Below are 19597 nucleotides of genomic sequence, written 5' to 3' on the forward strand. Positions count from 1 at the left end.
GGCATGAGTTGTCCTCTTTCCATCGAGTCTCTTCAGTCATGTCATTATTTTCTGCTGTCACCTGGACAAAGATGCCTGGGGAGAAGTTTGATGGCAATACCGTACCAAAGATGTCGTTGTTGGCTAGGATCTCCTGTGTAAGGCTTATGTCGGTTGCCTCAACATCATCGAAGGAGTCTCAGTGGCCCATTCTGCTCAGCATGGTAATGAGCTGTTTTGACCTCGTCATATGGCGAACTGCAATTCCCAGGGCCACATGCTTGGGCAAGTTAGTTGTAGCATGAGTCACACAGTGTACAACATCGTGAGCAAGCATCAAAACACGTCTTTCATCTGATGAGTTGCTACATTCTGGTGCTGAAAACTCATCTTCATCTTCCTTTTCTGGTTTGGCAATAACCCAGTGTAGTAGCCATTAAAGACTGTCTGGTATCACAGATTTGGATTTTGTCAGGGTTAGATCCATGATATGAGGTGCTCGGACTGATATGCCTTGGCATTCATTGATCTCCGACTTGATGAGTTTCGCAGTGCGGTACAACAGACTCACCCTGTCACAATCATCCATCACTGTTGTGGGCTGTTTTCTTGGTACACCCGTGGCTGTTGCGGTGTTTCACTGAGAGGCAGAGTTGATGACATATTGAAGGGATATGGAGCTTGAGTACAAAAGCTCGGACTTATTAAGATCATATGGCTTAATGAAGACAATGTCATCTCCAAAGTGTTTCTTTCGTCGAAGTTTGAGTCACTGGGAAGTGTAGCTGTCGACTGCCACTCCCTGTCTGCGCAGAAAATGATTGTATCTGTCCAGAAGAATTGTCGTATCAAAGGCCTTCCCACCATTCAGGTGAGCAGAGATATCTTCAGCCAATTGCTTGAATGCCGTATCGTCACAAGTTTCTTGTCTCCCTTCATGGAAGCCGGCATACTGCAGATTCGCTTTGCTGATGTATGAGGCATGGCAAGCTCTGTGGTATCTAGCTTCTGTTGCCACTAGATTGTTACTGACAGCACCAGTAGTCCGTAACATGTCCTCATCGCCCTTTGCGTTCGCTGCTTGCACAATAGTTTCATAGGCTTAGAATGTACTTACCAGGGTCTTCTCCTTTACCCTTCTGTGTTTTCTTCTTGCAGAAGAGGCACATAGTCCAGTCAGTGGACGTTGACCGGGACCGAGATACCCTGGAGGTCTCCGTCAAACTTGTTTCAGATTGTGTGCCAATCTTGGATTCTTCTGTTGGTGTCGGTGAGAATGCAGATCTCTGCATGTAATGCAGCTTTTCTTTGCTTGTCCATATTTCGTTGCAATTTGAGTGCCATTTATCATCCGCGTTTGCCAAACTGTCAAAATCTGATTTTAAACGTTCGTAAACTTCATCTTGTTGGAGTTCCAGTGCTGCAACAAGTTTCTGTATGGAGGTATCTCGGGCTTTCCTCAGTGTCTCGTTTGAGTCCATCTGACAAATTATGCACTTGTGAAAGTTAGTCAACTTCCGTCTCTTTCAGGTAAAATTTGCACTACTGCCTGACTCTCTGAACTGGCCATTGCTTCAGTTGGCTAGTTGGATTCTTTCAGATGTTCGATCTGGAATGACACAGAAAAGCAACTATGTTAACCCACAGCCTCGTTTCCCATCATTATGAACATGACAGTTTAAAATTTTATTTTTGAAATTATCTAGTCCAGAAGAATTTCATGAAAAATAGACTAACACAGCATTTTTTAGTCCAGCAGCATGAACCTGTGAAAATTCAATTGTTCAACACCCACTACAGAAAGGTTTGACTTGACAACTTCGTTTGCTCTCAAAGATGCCTAAAATATAAAAAACACCTCATAATATTTGATTTGTTTGTGATTTTTACCTGTTGTGGTTGTACAGTTGAATGAATATCGAGATTTCTGTACATATTCTGAAAGAGAATTATAATACGAAACCAATGATACCTCAATATTGAAAATTTGTTGAGTCTCGACAAAGATATTCACGCTTACCTTACCCCTCCCATAAATTTTGCTAGCCAACAGTGACCCTCTTGGTAAGTACCCTTGGTATGTATAATGGCCGAAAGAATTTTAATGATACCACAATTTAAAACCACATACAACCTGGAGGTGTTCTTTCGGGGCTATTCTACCACTCTGTCAAGTCAAACCTTTTCTGTAGGGAGTGTTGAACGATTTCATTTTTTTCAGGTCTCTCCTGGACTCGTAAGGGTGTTTCTTCCTCACAGGTGGTGTCCTGGGTCACGGATTCCTTTAAACCTACTATTATATCTACACCCACCTGCTTCAGCCCATCTTGGTTCGCCATGTTGCATGTTGAGAATAAAATTAGAGATGCTCGCAATTTTGGGGGCAAGGGGGGGGGGGGTTGCTCCGTACATGCCTGATCTGAATCCCGTGAATTTCTCTACGGAGGAGGAGGGGTTCGAAATCTGCTCCTGACACCAATTGTTGTGGGGCCGAGTTTCGGCGGCGAGCATGACCGCAAGGTGGAGCAGTAGAGTCGGCTTCACCAAACACCTGGAATCGAGATCGTGCTCCTCGGCGAACTCCGAAAGGCACGGGTCACTTACAGGACCGTGAATCCCCAATGATTCGGTAGCGTGGAATAGGGTTAATTGCCAACTTCAATATACCTAAGTATCCACGTGGCAAAGCTACCGGGGAATTCACACCCTTGGCAGACTCGAGCGGAACGAGCCGTTATCGTGCTAGAACCGTGCGTAACCCGAGCAATGGTTACCAAGACCCGTCGGTCCAAATGTACAATTTACCGTTTCCCAATTTCCCAACACGCACCATGCTAAGCCAATGAAAGAAACACAGAAACGAGCTGGAACATTCAACAATAGGGGTATTTATTTACAATAGGGGGAAGGGAACACACAAAGAGCAGAAATATCATGACAATAAGAAATGCAAATTTACACACAAGCACAAATGCAATTCTGCGTGAAGACGGGCAGGCCCATACACACACACACACACACACACACACACACACACACACACACACACACACACACACACACACACACACACACACACACACACACACATGGACCCTGTCGGGTCTTTATTGAAGGCTTCCAGCTCAAGGAAAGGAGAGTTGGAGACCAGAGCCTGTGCTTGGACCTGTTCCCCTCGTGTGGTGTTCGACGATCCGGCTCGGCGGGACTCGAACCAGCAAGACAATGCCGCTCCAAGCACCAGGTACCGCACTCTCCAACAAGCCATGCACCAATCAACCAAGACCAAGGAGAAGATCAGAGGCGACGATGATCCAGGACCAGACGAACTAGCCAGCCGGCGGGACTCGAACCCACAACACGATGATGATGACCTCCACGACGACGACGACGATCAATCATGACCATGACACCTTTTTTCTCCCCCAGCCTGGTGTTTCTATGTATTCCTTTTTCCTCCGGGGTGAGCAGATCGCTGTCTGAGGAGCTCTGCATGCTCATTCGATGGGGCGTCGTGGGAAAGTCGCTTTCTGTGGCAATCTCAACCCCATTGGCCGGAGTGCTGTGGGAAATTCGCTCTCTATGGCAATCTCAACCGCATTGGCCGACGTGCCATGGGAAAATCGCTCTCTGTGGCCATCTCAACCCTCGTTGGCCGGCATGTCATGGGAAAGGTGCTCTCTGTGGCGTAATTGAACAAGGGGCACGCCCCTGCCTTCCTGGCAGGGACAAGGGGCACGCCCCTGCCTCTTGCAATGCACTCTTCTGCTTCGCCGGATTGCCTTGCTAAAGCTGTTGTGAAAGTGCAGATCAATGGGCACTCAGTCACAGCATTGATCGACACTGGAAGCTCCGAAAGCTTCGTGAGTGAAAATTTGGTAAAAACCCACAAGTGGAAGCTCTTCCCTGCCAACAGTAAAGTTTCCATGGCCTCCACTTCCCTGTACTCAAATGTTCAGGGATATTGCAATGTTGAGCTGATCTTATCAGAACATACCTACAGTGATGTTCGGCTGTTAGTTCTCCAGGACCTATGCGCTGACCTCATCCTGGGTCACGATTTCTTGAAACAGCATTCTAGTGTTGAGATTCCCTTTGGTGGAGCCAAGCTATCTCTAAAAGTTTGCGGACTTGCCACTGTTTCTCCAGCTTCATTGTTCGCCAACCTCACTCCCAACTGTAAGCCAATAGCCCTGAGGTCACACTGATATACCAGCGCAGATACCAAGTTTATTGAATCCGAAACCAAGAGGCTTCTTGATGAAGGAATCATTGAACCTAACGAGTCTCCATGGCGTGCCCAATTATTAGTTACAACCAACCATAATCATCGAAAGCGGATGGTCATTGATTACTCACAAACGATGAACCGTTTCACTCCACTCAATGCCTACCCATTGCCGTGAATAGACGAAATGGTAGGAAATGTAGATAAATATCGGATATTTAGTACAATCGATTTGTGCAGCTCCTATCATCAAATTCCCAAAACAGAAGAAGACAAACCATTTGCAGCGTTCGAAGCCTGTCAAAAACTATATCAGTCCCGCCAGATTCCATTTGGCGTTACTAATGGCGTTGCAAGCTTCCAGACGATAATCAACAATGTTATCTTGGAGGAGAATCTCGAGAATACGTTTGCTTACGTGGACAATGTTACGGTGTGTGGAAAGAACCAGGCAGGTCAGGTCAGGTATGGGAACGTGCCAGAACAGCGCGTCGCTGCGTCCACTTTCCGCCGGTACTCCAGGGGCCTCCGTCTGGCCATCCCCCAGGCAGATGCCAGGCCCATCCCCATCTCCTTGAGATGATGGTCAACCTGCTGCAACCATGAGGCACGTGGTTGGCCCACTGGCCTCCTCCACTCATGATACTCCCTCGCTGAGAGAATCTGGTGAACAGGATCAGCGTCAGGAAAACAAGCCACATGTCCATCCAGCCGCAGCTGACGCTCACGGACTATGCAGGTAACAAATCTCATCCAAGTCTCTCTCAGCAACCGCTCGTTGGACACAAAATCTGACCAGCGATAGCCAAGGATTCTCCATAGAGACCTGGTACCAAAGGAATTAAGTCTCCGTCTCAGATCCTTGGTCAGAGTCCAAGTCTTGCATCCATAGAGCAAGACTGGAAGTACCAAGAACCTGAAGACTCGGACTTTCGTCCTCCCGCACAGGTACCGGCAGCGCCACACCCCTGATCCAGTGAATCCATGACTCCCCAGGCCCGACCCAGACGTCTATCGACCTCTGACTCACAGCCAGCAGAGACATGAATATCACTGCCAAGGCAAGTGAATCTCTCCACGACCTCAACATCCTCACCACAAACAGACACAGACAGGACAGCAGCATCCAAGATGTCACCAAAAGCCTGGATCTTAGTTTTGACCCTAGAAACCCGTAATCCCAGTGGCTCCGACTCCTCATTCAGCACCTCGAGGGCCCCCAAAAGGATATCAAAAGTCTCTGCAAAGATGACTGCATCGTCTGCAAAATCAAGGTCCGAGATCTTGACATTCCCAAACGATGCACCGCAGCTTGATCTCTCCGACATCCTCCCTAAAATCCAGTCCATACAAGTGCTGAAAAGTGTTGGGGCCAGTACACACCCCTGACGAACTCCAGTAACAACTGGAAATAAGTCAGAGATGGTACCACCCCACTTCACTGCACTCTCAGTACCAGAGTAGAGTTCAGATATCAGATCGATCAATTTTGGTGGCACCTCACGAAAACCAAGATTCCTCCAGAGGACATCCTGATTCACTGAATCGAACGCTTTACAGAGATCAACATAGGCTGCAAGCAGCCCCTGCCAAAACTCTCGTCTGTGTTTGCTGAAGACACGAAGAGCAAGGATACGGTCAATCGAACCAGGCAGAACATGATGAAAACCTGAATAAATTTCTCAATGTCACTTCGAAGTATAATCTGAGATTGAACAATGACAAATGCGAATTCTCTGCAAAATCTGTCGACGTCCTTGGCCATACAATTGAAAATGGAACAATTAAACCAGATCCTGAGCACCTTCGACCACTTCAGGAGCTTCCACCCCCACATGATTTGCCCTCATTGCATCGGGCAATGGGAATGATTGCTCATTGCTCACAGTGGATTGCAAACTTTCTGAAAGCTTCCTCCCCTTGCACAGTGTAAAAGCTTCCCTCTATCATTAGCTGCTGTTGAAGCTTTCAAACTTCTCAAGCAAGACATTCTCAACTCCGTTGCGATGGCTCCAGATGAAACTGTCCCTTGCATAGTTGAAACCGACGCTTCGGATCACGCTATTGCCGCAACACTTTACAGTCCGGGAGACGTGTTGCATTCTTCTCGTGGACTCTTTCTGGTGGCGACAAAGGCATTCAGCAGTAGAAAAGGAAGCGTATGCGATTGTGGAGGCACTGGGGAAGTGTAGGCATTATCTGCTGGGAAATCATTTTCAGTTTCTTCCTGACCAAAGGTCTGTTGCGTTTATGTTGGATAACAAAAAAGCTGGAAAACATAAGAAGGAAAAGATTATGAGGTGGCGCATCAAGCTGTCATGCTACAGCTATGACATATTTATCGCCCGGGGAAAGAAAACGCTGCTGCCGACGCCTTTTCACGAATTTGCTTTTCAGTTATTAACGGCAAAACCTTGCAAGATCTCCACAACTGATTATGCCATCCAGGTGTAACAAGGATGGCCCACTTCGTGCGCTGCCGAAATCCACCCTTTTCTGTCGAAGAAGTTCCAAGGATGAGTGCATCTTGTCCAGTCTGCGCTGAACTCAAACCGAGATTCCATAAGGCCACCCCAAGTAATCCCATCAAAGCTACCTTGCCTTTCGAGAGGCGAAACATCGATTTTAAAGGACCCTTGCCATCAGTGATGGACAATCGCTATGTGTTAACTGTTGTTGATGAGTTTTTAAGGTTTCCCTTTGCCTTTCCATGTGCTGACATGACTTCAGCAACCGTCATAAAATGCCTCTGCCAACTCTTTGCAATCTTTGGTATGCCTTCTTATATACACTCTGACCGAGGATCTTCCTTTTTGTTTGAAGAACTCAAGCGGTTTCTGTATGGACGCGGCATTGCCACCAGTCGAACTACTGGCTTAACCCACAAGGAAACGGACTGGTGGAAAGATACAATGGTATCATCTGGAAAGCTGTGACCTAAGTGCTTAAGTCGTGAGAACTGAAGACTGTGCAGCGGGAGGCTGTTCTTGCCGATCCTCTGCATTCTGTTCGGTCGTGACTCTCCACATCCACTGATAGTCCAGGAGCAAGGACATGAAATAAAAATGAAATCGTTCAACACTCCCTACAGAAAAGGTTTGACTTGACAGAGTGGTAGAATAGAACCCATAGAACACCTCCAGGTAGTATGTGGTTTCAAATTGTGGTATCATTAAAATTCTATAGGCCATTATACATACCAAGGGTACTTACCAAGAGGGTCACTGTTGGCTAGCAAAATTTATGGGAGGGGTAAGGTAAGCGTGAATATCTTTGTCCAGACTCAACCAATTTTCAATATTGAGGTATCATTGGCTTCGTATTATAATTCTCTTTCAGAATATGTGCAGAAATTTCGATATTCATTCAACTGTACAACCACAAGAGGTAAAAATCACAAACAAATCAAATATTATGAGCTTTTTTATGTTTTAGGCATCTTTTCGAGCATATTAAGTTATCAAGTCAAACTTTTCTGTTGAACAATTGAATTTTTCACAGGTTCATACTGCTGGACTAAAAAATGCTATGTTAGTCTATCTTTTATGAAATTCTTATAGACGAGATAATTCCAAAAATAAAGTTTTAAAATGTCATCTATCTATAATTCCAGCAATCTTTGTGTGTGTGTTTGTGTGTGTCTGTCTGTCTGCGACCGTCATTTCTCGACGACCGCCGGTCCGATCTGATTGAAACTTGCCAGGAATATTGCCGAGGACCCGCGGATGTGCCTTTTCAATGTTTGATATCAATCGCACGAGCGGTTCCCAAGTTACGCCCATTTTATTGCTTTTTTCAGTGTTGTAAAGGTGTATATATGGCAGCTGGTGTTGTTCCACCTTATCACATTATCATGCCATTTTTCCCAAAGATATCTCAGAATAATGATCACACTATCTATCTATAATTCCAGCAATGTGTGTGTGTGTGTGTGTGTGTGTGTGTGTGTGTGTGTGTGTGTGTGTGTGTGTGTGTGTGTGTGTGTGTGTGTGTGTGTGTGTGTGTGTGTGTGTGTGTGTGTGTGTGTGTGTGTGTGTGTGTGTGTGAGAGAGACCACTGTTTCTCGACAACCGCTGGTCTGATCTAATTGAAACTTGCCAGATATATTGCTGGGGAGTTGGTACCTGAGTATGTGCCTTTTCAAGGTTTGATATTAATCGGACAAGTGCTTCCCAAGTTATGGCCATTTATTTACCAACCAATGACAGAAACCGTTGCTGCGGCCATTTTTAATCAACCAATGACAGGAAGCGTTGCTGCGTCGCCATGGTCATGGGGAAGAGAAACTCAGCCGCGTTCGCCATTACGCGTTTTTTCAGGGTTCAGGTTCGCCATTACGGGTTTACGGGAATTTCTTTTCTCTTTTCTCTTTTCTCTTTTCTCTTTTCTCTTTTCTCTTTTCTCTTTTCTCTTTTCTCTTTTCTCTTTTCTCTTTTCTCTTCTCTTCGTGTTTTTCCTTGCGAAAAGGCAAAATACGTTGGCGCTAATTGAATAATTGGCCAGTAAAGCCTCCGTATTCTTGCCCTGGACGAGGAAACAAAGAAGAAGCGCCGTTTCCTCAGCGATGTTGTTTATGAAGAAATGCTAACGAGATAAAGGTGTGTACAATGTACATGGAGACGATTTTTATTATTATTTATTTGTTGAAGAAAAATTGTTCCGAAAATAATTTATCAAAAAAAGTGCACAACTTTTTTTGTTTCCAATTGTCAAAACGCTGTGGCCTTTGGAGGTGTTAAGGAATTCAGCTCCACTCAACATGCTTGCCAACGAAATACATCTCAATTTGGTGGTAAAAACAATTCACAACGACGGGTTTCCTTACTCATTGCTCTGCAGTCTGCATTCAACCCCTTCATTTGTCATCTCATTGACCTCATTTCATCTATCTATAATTCCAGCAATCTGTGTGTGTGTGTGTGTGTGTGTGTGTGTGTGTGTGTGTGTGTGTGTGTGTGTGTTTCTGTGTGTCTGTGACCGCTGTTTCCCGACAACCACTGATCCGATCTAATTGAAACTTGCCAGCTATATTGCTGGGGACCTGAGGATGTGCCTTTTCAAGATTTGATATTAATCGGACAAGTGATTCCCAAGTTATGGCCATTTTTTACCAACCAATGACAGGACACATGCTGCGTAGGCGTGGCCGATGCTCCATTTAGTTACCAATCACAGGACACGTTGCTGCGTAGGCGTGGCTGCGTAGGCTGGTGCACGGCCGGCCGACGATGACGTCACGTGCCGTGCTGGTTACGATGGGGATCGATCGGTGCCTCACTTACCGTGGGGTAGGAGTGCCAATGGTAAATGGCAGCGAATGTCATGGCAAGCAAAGACAGGGAGGTAAACTTGATTTTAATTAACTCTGTGTGTAAGTATCACAGCAGTTGTTACTTCAATGCAAGCGATAATTCATGGAATGATGTGAACATTCCGTACGGGCACGCACTACTTATGGATAGTGATGACTTACTGTATTCTAATAATTTCTCGATTTCTTATCCGCATTTATAGATAAACACAATGCCCCAATCCAGTCGTCGTTTATGAGAGCAAAGGAATGGCCTGTGTGGTTGTTTGAAAGTTTTTTTTTTTTTTGCATGTACGGCCACGCACATATGGGCACGCGAGAGCGAAGGAACGGCATGTGTGGTAGTTGTTTCTGGCACGCGGTTTGAAAGTTTTTTATTTTATTTTGTACGTACGGCCATGCACGTACGGACACGCACGTACGGCCACGCACGTACGGCCACGCGAGAGCGAAGGAACGGCCTGTGTGGTTGTTTCTGGCAAGTGGTTTTAAAGTATAAACATATATATATATATATATATATATATATATATATATATATATATATATATATATATATATATATATATATATATATATATATATATATATATATATATATATATACATATATATATATATATATTTTTTTTTTTTTTACACGTACAGCCACTCACGTACGGGCACGTGAAAGCGAAGGAACGGCTTGTGTGGTTGTTGTTTCTGGCACGCGGTTTGAGTTTTTTTGCGGGGGGGGGGGGGGAGTGTTTGCTCGTATGGCCACGCATCTACGGGCATGCACTAGTCCATCTATAATTCCAGCAGTGTGTGTGTGTGTGTGTGTGTGTGTGTGTGTGTGTGTGTGTGTGTGTGTGTGTGTGTGTGTGTGTGTGTGTGTGTGTGTCTGCGACCGCCGTTTCTCGACGACCGCCGGTCCGATCTGATTGAAACTTGCCAGAAATATTGCCGGGGCCCTGCAGATGTGCCTTTTCGAGGTTTGATGTCAATCGGACGAGCGGTTCCCAAGTTACGGTCATTTTATTGCTTTTTCAGTGTTGAAAAGGTTTATATACGGCAGCTGAAGATGTCGTTCCACCTTCTCACCTTATCATGCCATTTTTTCCCAAATTATTAATAACCAGACGACCACCGGTCCGATCGGATTGAAACTTGCCAGGAATATTGCCGGGGCCCCGCGAATGTGCCTTTTCGAGGTTTGATATCAATCGGACAAGCGGTTCCCAAGTTACGGCCATTTATTTGTCAACCAATGACAGGACACGGTGCTACGATGTCACGAATGACGTCACAATTAATGTTTGTTTAATTAATTAATTATTTTTTGGAGGATTGACGTCCATTATTTTTCTTCTTCGTTTGGTATGACGTCACAATCGACACTGGGGACCTGAGTATGTGCCTTTTCAAAGTTTGATATCGTTCTTCCTCATCCATTTCAGCTGTTTCCCAAGGTTTGAAAGCTGTTCTTTCCCAATGTTTGAATTAATTAATTAATCCCAAGGTTTGATTATTATTTAATTATTAATTAATTTAATTATTTACTCCCAAGGTTTGATTATTATTCAAATTATTATTTAATCCCAAGGTTTGAATTTTCCCAAGGGAAACAGCTGTTTCCCAAGGGTTTGAAAGCTGTTTTTTTCCCAAGGTTTGAATTAATCGTTGTGCTTGGTAGACATTTGTGAATAAATTTACAGAGAGATGGGTGAGAGAGGAGGGGGGAGAGAGGAGTGGGAGAGAGGAGGGGGGAGAGAGGTGGGCGATAGAGGGGAGGGAGAGAGGGGGTGAGAGAGGGGGTGAGTGAGAGTGGGGGCGAGAGAGAGGGGCGAGAGAAGAGGGGGGGAGAGAGGATGGGTGAGGGGGGGGGGAGAGAGAGAGGTGACGTCACAATTCTTCTTCTTCGTTTGATATGACATCACAATTGACGCTGGGGACCTGAGTATGTTTCCCAGGTGTTTCCCAAGTTATGGTCATTTATGATACGGTTGGTCCGATCTAATTGAAAAAATGCCCCAATTTAGTCATCGTTTACGAGAGCGAAGGAACGAAGCTGCACATACTGGCACGCACCTATGGCACGCACCTACGGGCACGCACCTCCGGGCCCGCACAAGTGTTAATAATGATGGTAAAAGAGGCTGTGGGTTAACATAGTTGCTTTTCTGTGTCATTCCAGATTGAACATCTGAAAGAATCCTACTAGCAACTGAAGCAATGGCCAGTTCAGAGAGTCAGGTATTAGTGCAACTTTTACCTGTAAAGAGACAGAAGTTGACTAACTTTCACAAGTGCATAATTTGTCAGATGGACTCAAACGAGGCACTGAGGAAAGCCCGAGATACCTCCATACAGACACTTGTTGCAGCACTGGAACTCCGACGAGATGAAGTATAAGAACGTTTAAAATCACATTTTGATAGTTTGGCAACTGCGGATGTTAAATGGCACTCAAATTGCTGCGAAAAATGAACAAGCAAAGAAAACCTGCGTTACATGCAGAGGAGAAGATCTGCATTCTCACCGCCACCAGCAGAAGAATCTAAGATTGGCACACAATCTGAAACAAGTTTGACGGAGACCTCCAGGGTATCCAGGTCCCAGTCAATGTCCACTGACTGGACTATGTGCCTCTTGTGCAAGAAGAAAACACACAGAAGGGTAAAGGAGATGACCATGGTCAGAACTTTCCAAGCTTTTGAAACTATTGTGCAAGCAGCGAACGCAAAGGGCGATGAGGACATGTTACGGACTACTGGTGCTGTCAATAACGATCTAGTGGCAGCAGAAGCTTGATACCACAGAGCTTGCCATGCCTCACACATCAGCAAAGCTAATCTGCAGTATGCTGGCTTCCATGAAGGGAGACAAGAAACTTGTTACGATACGGCATTCAAGCAATTGGCTGAATATATCTCTGCTGACCTGAATGGTGGGAAGGCCTTTGATATGACAATTCTTCTGGTATGGGCAGATACAATCATTTTCTGCGCAGACAGGGAGTGGCAGTCGACAGCAACACTACCCAGCGACTCAAACTTCGACTAAACAAATACTTTGGAGATGACGTTGTCTTCCATAAGCCATATGATCTAAGTAAGTCTGAGCTTTTGTACTCAAGCTCCATATCTCTTCAAGATGTCATCAACTCTGCCTATCAGTGTAACACCACAACAGCCACGGGTGTACCAAGAAAACAGCCCTCAACAGCGATGGATGATTGCGACAGGGTGAGTCTGCTGTACCGCACTGCGAAACTCATCAAGTCGGAGATCAATGAATGCCAAGGCATATCAGTCCGACTACCTAATATCATGGATCTAACCCTGACAAAATCCAAATCTGTGATACCAGACAGTCTTTACTGGCTACTACGCTGGGTTATTGCCAAACCAGAAAAGGAAGATGAAGATGAGTTTTCCGCACCAGAATGTAGCAACTCATCAGATGAAAGACGTGTTTTGATGCTTGCTCACGATGTTGCACACTGTGCGACTCATGCTACAACTAACATGCCCAAGCATGTGGCCCTGGGAATTGCAGTTCGCCATATGACGAGGTCAAAACAGCTCATTCCCATGCTGAGCAGAATCGGCCACTGTTACTCCTACGATGATGTTGAGGCAACGAACACAAGCCTTACACAGGAGGTCTTAGCCAAGAGCGACATCTTTGGTACGGTATTCCCATCAAACATCTCCCCAGGCGTCTTTGTCCAGGTGGCAGCAGACAATAATGACATGACTGAAGAGACTCGATGGAAAGAGGACAACTCATGCCACTACAGCAGTCCTCTATCAACGAGGGCACTTTGGTCCAGTCCCCGAGCCGAGGGTCTATTCAGACGAGACAAAAAGGAAACGGACACTTGAATCCACTGGGATGTGCCAATCCTTCAGAGAGTACAGTGCATACGGAAAGCGGCCTGCTGTTACCAGTTTCGCCAGGAAGATACAAGCTGAGTGGTTCAAATGCAATGAAACTTGCATTCGGCAACCTGTAAGATGGATCTTCATTGGGCATTGATAAAGTTGACACCAATGAAGCTGTTTGAGGTGGAGGGAGCTCTTCGCCACAGAAAAACAAAAAGCACCCAGCTGGAGTGGCTTCAATGCTGTGGTACATTCCTCGCTCTCACTAATGTGCTTCTGTGATGTTATGCACAGCTCCCAGTGCCTACCATGATAACTATTATCATCCACTATGATGAATGAGTAGCTTCCGTGCTGCCAGAGACAACTATTATACTCGGCTTTCACTAATGTACTTCCGTGTTGCCAAAGACAACGATTATGCTTGGCTCTGATGTATGTGCTTCCGTGTTGCTATACACTAGTAAAAGACGAACGCTAAAAATTACAGTTGCAGTTTTCTTTATTTGTGCCTCTGTATGTATATGAATTTCTGCAGAACAATACTTTCTTAAGTGTTTGATTTCCAAAATGTATACATACCAGTAGTAATTGAGAAACACCGTTCACCTTCATATGAGAACACATTTAAAAATGTCAGAAACTTTGAATTAGTGTGATATTTTAGCTTTGTTGATGCCATGGCAAAAGCCATTTTCAAATAACTGTCCATATTCTGATAGAGAATTATAATAGGAAGCCAATGATAACTCAATGTTGAAAATTGGTTGTCCAGACAAAGATATTCACGTTTACGTTACCCCTCCCCCTAAATTTTGCGAGCCCAGAGTGACCCTTTTGGTAAGTACCCTTGGTCTGTATAATGGCCTGTAGAATTTTAATGATGCCACAATTTGAAACCACATACGACCTGGAGGTGTTCTATCGGGTTTATTCTACCACCCTGTCAAGTCAAACCTTTTCTGTAGGGGGTGTTGAACGAATTTCCTTATTTGGCCTCATATGAGAAATGGCTGCTGGACTATGATGCCACTCCACACGAACGACTGTTTGGCTACCAGCGCCGATCTACCAGCGGACATTCTATACCCACCTGGTTGGCTTCTTCTGGCACTGTTCTGATGAGGGGAGAAGAACGCCAGAGCAAGTTTGATCCCTCGGTGGATGAAGTCCAATTCATTGACGCAAATCCGGAGAATGCCCACGTCAGACTTTCTGATGGCCGGGAGACCACTGTATCACTATGACATTTGGCACCTCCTGGTGATGTTCCATCTGGGAACGTGATGGGTGATGACCTACCTGTGGAGCAACAGCAGTCTGGTTTCGAAAATGGAGAGGTAACACCGAGCAATTCTCCTTCGGCAGAGAAACAGACTTTAGCTGAGGAAACGAGTGCAACTGAAACCTCGTCATCAGTTAAACGGTCCCCATCGCGGCGATCTGAACGGATCAGACACCCTTGTGAATATCTTGGGAGTTGTTTGGTTGAACTTTAAAGGTGGGGTGAATGTGATGAATCTTTAAAGTGTTGTTGTTGTCGTTGTCGTAAGCTGTGAGGAGATCCGGGCGTTTCAGGTGTCTTCGCAATGTGATTCGGTGAGACGTTCGTTGATCTCGTTTAAAGTAATGTATTGTGTTTACAATTTACTGTCTTATTACGATTGTTAATATTTATACTTGTGTTTTGTTTATGCTTTCAGATATCACCTTGATTGGGTGAATTAAAGCCTCCATCGTGAAATCGGCTTGTTTCGATTCCACAACAATGACGGAATGAAGGGTGGAGCGGCACACGACGACTGGGCGTGTCCTCCGACTGGGCGTGTCCTCCGACTGGGCGTGTCCTCCGACTGGGCGTGTCCTCCGACTGGGCGTGTCCTCCGACTGGGCGTGTCCTTCGACTGGGCGTGTCCTCTGACTGGGCGTGTCATGCGCAAGTGGTTTTAGTCCTCCGCATGAGCTTCCGGGGAGGTGGGGCACGAAGAGAGTGAGGCCTGTGGAAGAAAGCAGCGATGAGTCAGAGGTGTGTGAAGGACTTCAGGCTCAAGAGGAGACAAATGATAAATTTCCAATTATATTCCCGTCTTTGGAAGGAACCAAACCATCGATTTTCGGCAAAAGTTGAACCGGAACTCGAACTCAGGTCCTCGTGGTCGAGGAGGAACTGATCGAAGAGGTATTTTCGGGATTCTTAATTAACATTGAGAAAGATCCGTGAACCGTTAATTTAAATATAAAATAATTTTCTGTTCCTTGATGATGGAAATGAAGGAAAGTTAATGGAGTTTTTATTGAATGTTTGTTGAGGTGTTTGATTGTTGATTTCATGAGGTGATTTTAACTCGTTTTGTTTGATTCACCACATTGTTTTATATCACATCGTCACTAAACTTCCTACAACGAGGATTAAACCTCATTCTTCCTTTTAACTACAAAACTACCAGAAACCTTTAATAGTTAACTTGTAAATCCAATTTGATATCTACATGAGGAGGTGTAACAAGGGGACGAGGTACGATTACCTACTTTACCTGTTCCGTGGGATATTTAACGTTCAGAACCCGAATGGAGATGAAAAACCTGATTCATAATCCAAAAACTCATAAACATCGTGTGGGTCTGAAATGTAACATCCTCGTTAACCTTCCACGGACATTCCATCTCAGGTAAATTGGACTTCAAAGGGAAATCATTCTGGAAATCTCAAACTCGGAGGAAGGTACTGCCCCCCCCCCCCATTTCCGTGTCGCACTGCACCCGCTGCCCTACCCGCTTCATCAGACTGACCCTGCCCCACCCCATCAGGCCGACCCTGCCCCACCCCATCAGGCCGACCCTGCCCCACCCCATCAGGCCGACCCTGCCCCACCCCATCAGGCCGACCCTGCCCCACCCCATCAGGCCGACCCTGCCCCACCCCATCAGGCCGACCCTGCCCCACCCCATCAGGCCGCCCCTGCCCCACCCCATCAGGCCGACCCTGCCCCACCCCATCAGGCCGACCCTGCCCCACCCCATCAGGCCGACCCTGCCCCACCCCATCAGGCCGACCCTGCATCAGGCCGACCCTGCCCCACCCCATCAGGCCGACCCTGCCCCACCCCATCAGGCCGACCCTGCCCCACCCCATCAGGCCGACCCTGCCCCCCAATCAGGCTGATCCTGCCCCAATCAGGCCGATCCTGCCCCAATCAGGCCGACCCTGTCCCATCCCGATCACTTCGGCCGCCCCCATCAGGCCGGCCCTGCCCCCAATCAGGCCGACCCTGCCCCCCATCAGGCCGGCCCCACCCCCATCATGCTGGCCCCCCGCCCTGCCCCACCCCAATCAGGCCTGCCCCACCCCATCAGGCCGGTCCTGCCGCCCATGCCCAGCTCCACCCCCAACCAGCTGACCCAAGCCCACCCCCAACAGGCCGGCCCCACCACCCTGCCTCACCCCCATCATACTGGGATATCACCAGGGTGTTGAAATACAAGAAATTAAAAAAAAAAAAAAATTCGTTGCTGGGAAAAGGGTGTTTTGGGACGAAGAATATACAACATCAACCACACAGTATCCCTTGACAAGACCCAATCTATGACACCACTGCCTGCATTCACTACCTCCTCCCCACTGCCTGCTCTCACTGCCCCTCACCACTGCCTGCTCTCACTACCTCCTCACCCCTGCCTGCCATCACTGCCTCCTCCCCACTGCCTGCTCTCACTGCCACTCACCACTTCCTGCTCTCACTGTCCACTCACCACTGCCTCCTGCTCTCACTGACCCCTTACCACTGCCTGCTCTGACTGCCCCCTTACCACTGCCTGCCATCACTACCTCCTCACCACTGCCTGCCAACACGACTCCTCACCACGGCCTGCCCTCACTGCCTTCTCTCACTGCCACATCACCACTGCCTGCCCTCACTGCTCCTCACCACTGCCTGCCCTCACTGCCCACTCACCACTGCCTCCTGCCCTCAACGCGCACTCACCACTGCCTCCTGCTCTCACTGCCCACTCACCACTGTCTCCTGCTCTCACTGCCCACTCACCACTGCCTCCTGCTCTCACTGCCCACTCACCACTGCCTCCTGCTCTCACTGCCCACTCACCACTGCCTCCTGCTCTCACTGCCCACTCACCACTGCCTCCTGCTCTCACTGCCCACTCACCACTGCCTCCTGCTCTCACTGCCCACTCACCACTGCCTCCTGCTCTCACTGCCCACTCACCACTGCCTCCTGCTCTCACTGCCCACTCACCACTGCCTCCTGCTCTCACTGCCCACTCACCACTGCCTCCTGCTCTCACTGCCCACTCACCACTGCCTCCTGCTCTCACTGCCCACTCACCACTGCCTCCTGCTCTCACTGCCCACTCACCACTGCCTCCTGCTCTCACTGCCCACTCACCACTGCCTCCTGCTCTCACTGCCCACTCACCACTGCCTCCTGCTCTCACTGCCCACTCACCACTGCCTCCTGCTCTCACTGCCCACTCACCACTGCCTCCTGCTCTCACTGCCCACTCACCACTGCCTCCTGCTCTCACTGCCCACTCACCACTGCCTCCTGCTCTCACTGCCCACTCACCACTGCCTCCTGCTCTCACTGCCCACTCACCACTGCCTCCTGCTCTCACTGCCCACTCACCACTGCCTCCTGCTCTCACTGCCCACTCACCACTGCCTCCTGCTCTCACTGCCCACTCACCACTGCCTCCTGCTCTCACTGCCCACTCACCACTGCCTCCTGCTCTCACTGCCCACTCACCACTGCCTCCTGCTCCCACTGCTCTCACAGTGTATTGTGGTGGCCAGAGTGCAAATACTGCCACCAAACTCCAAGGCAAGGTAATCAATTGCATGAGGACGTTCACAGATGCAGTTGGCACCAGATATGGATGGCCATTGGCTCATAAGGAGCTCCTCCACCCTTTTTGTCGGTTTTGTATTCAATCCTGCTGGGTGTCCATGAAAGGGAAATGAGGGAGAAGAAAAGGAATAAGAGGTTCTTCCCGACCATGGCTTTTCTGCTTGTTTTGTCCTTATTTTGTGCAAACATGGTGTTATTTTTGATGCATTACAATTTTGCTCATGGACTGATTATTTGCTTTCTCATGAAACAATAATGAGAGAGCAATGCAGGAGAGTTGAGGTGAGGGGTTCTTTCATGCTTTATTCTTTTGGTTCTTTCATCTTGATTGCAGTGGCTGATGGTTGCATCATTGCTGTGCCACTGATGTGGAGCCCCCCTGTAAATTCGAGAAGAAATTTGGAATTTGGGCAGCGTGCCGGTGAGAGCTTGCCTACTATTCGAGGAAGTTGCCATGGGATTTTTAACATCCACCAACTAATGCTGTGAGAGGGGATGTCCAGTTAAATGTTCCTCCAAAGGATGGCAAACACATTGATCGCTTTTCCTGTGAAAAAAATCGCTTTCCTTTCCCTTTACCACGGCGACAGTTTATAGCCGTGTCGGGATTCAAACCCAAGCTACATAACTCGGGGGCAAGTGTGCCTACCTCAAGGCCGTTCTGCCAGCGCACATGGGGTGAACAAACTGGCTGTAAATCCCTGCATTGGTTGGATAAAATACACAGTCCAGAAAATAACATGGATAAACTTTCCTTTGTTAACGCAAGCATTGTGTCCCTGGCAGGTCATCGGTGAAATGGACAACTTCTTGGAATGGCTCCAATCACAAGGTCTGAGAGCAGAAACAGCCCAAGCAGTGATCAGTATACTTGTAATTGAGAATCAGAAGGTTCTTCGAGTTTGTACAGACTCCGATTCATTGCGAACAGAGCTCCTCTCTCTCGCCAAAGAGAAATTTAAATTTGCAATGTATGCTGACTTCTGTAAATTTGTGAAATCTTTTTTGAAGCCGCAGGTTGTCCAGCTTGCAGGCTCTTCTCTGTTGGGAAGTCTATTCGTCAACTTGGAGAATGTTATTCGAGAACTTTCCAGTTTCTGCCAAAAGTTTCGTGGTTTCCAGAAGGTGCAGCTGGAAAATGTTCCTGGTTTCCGGGGAATCGGTTTCAGTGATGTCTGCAACCTCCACCATCATGATGATGGATTCACACCCAAGTCTGGTATGTCACTATTTTATACAACCTATCACGTCAAAAAATGCCTTGATGTCAACCATTGATGTGTTTTTTTTTTCTTGTAACTTATGGAATCTCTTTTGGAACAATTTTTTTTGTTGTCGAAGACAT

General features: G+C 47.1%; 1 protein-coding gene and 1 pseudogene across 2 annotated transcripts in view; both read left to right on the forward strand.

Annotated features, from left to right (window-relative positions):
- The window catches only part of LOC147021195 (uncharacterized), a 103944-nt gene that overhangs the window by 50720 nt on the left and 33627 nt on the right, over positions 1 to 19597 (forward strand). The window lies entirely within an intron of this gene.
- Positions 15273 to 19597, forward strand: part of LOC147021196 (uncharacterized) — an 86936-nt pseudogene continuing 82611 nt past the window's right edge. The window contains exons 1-2 of the transcript XR_015061323.1: positions 15273 to 15566; positions 19039 to 19471. The product of XR_015061323.1 is annotated as an uncharacterized LOC147021196 (transcript). The remainder of the gene's footprint in view (positions 15567 to 19038; positions 19472 to 19597) is intronic.

This window comes from Eptatretus burgeri, chromosome 8, assembly GCF_056783735.1.
Source record: "Eptatretus burgeri isolate ZD-2024b chromosome 8, Ebu_testis_v1, whole genome shotgun sequence".
Taxonomy (NCBI): Eukaryota; Metazoa; Chordata; class Myxini; order Myxiniformes; family Myxinidae; genus Eptatretus; species Eptatretus burgeri.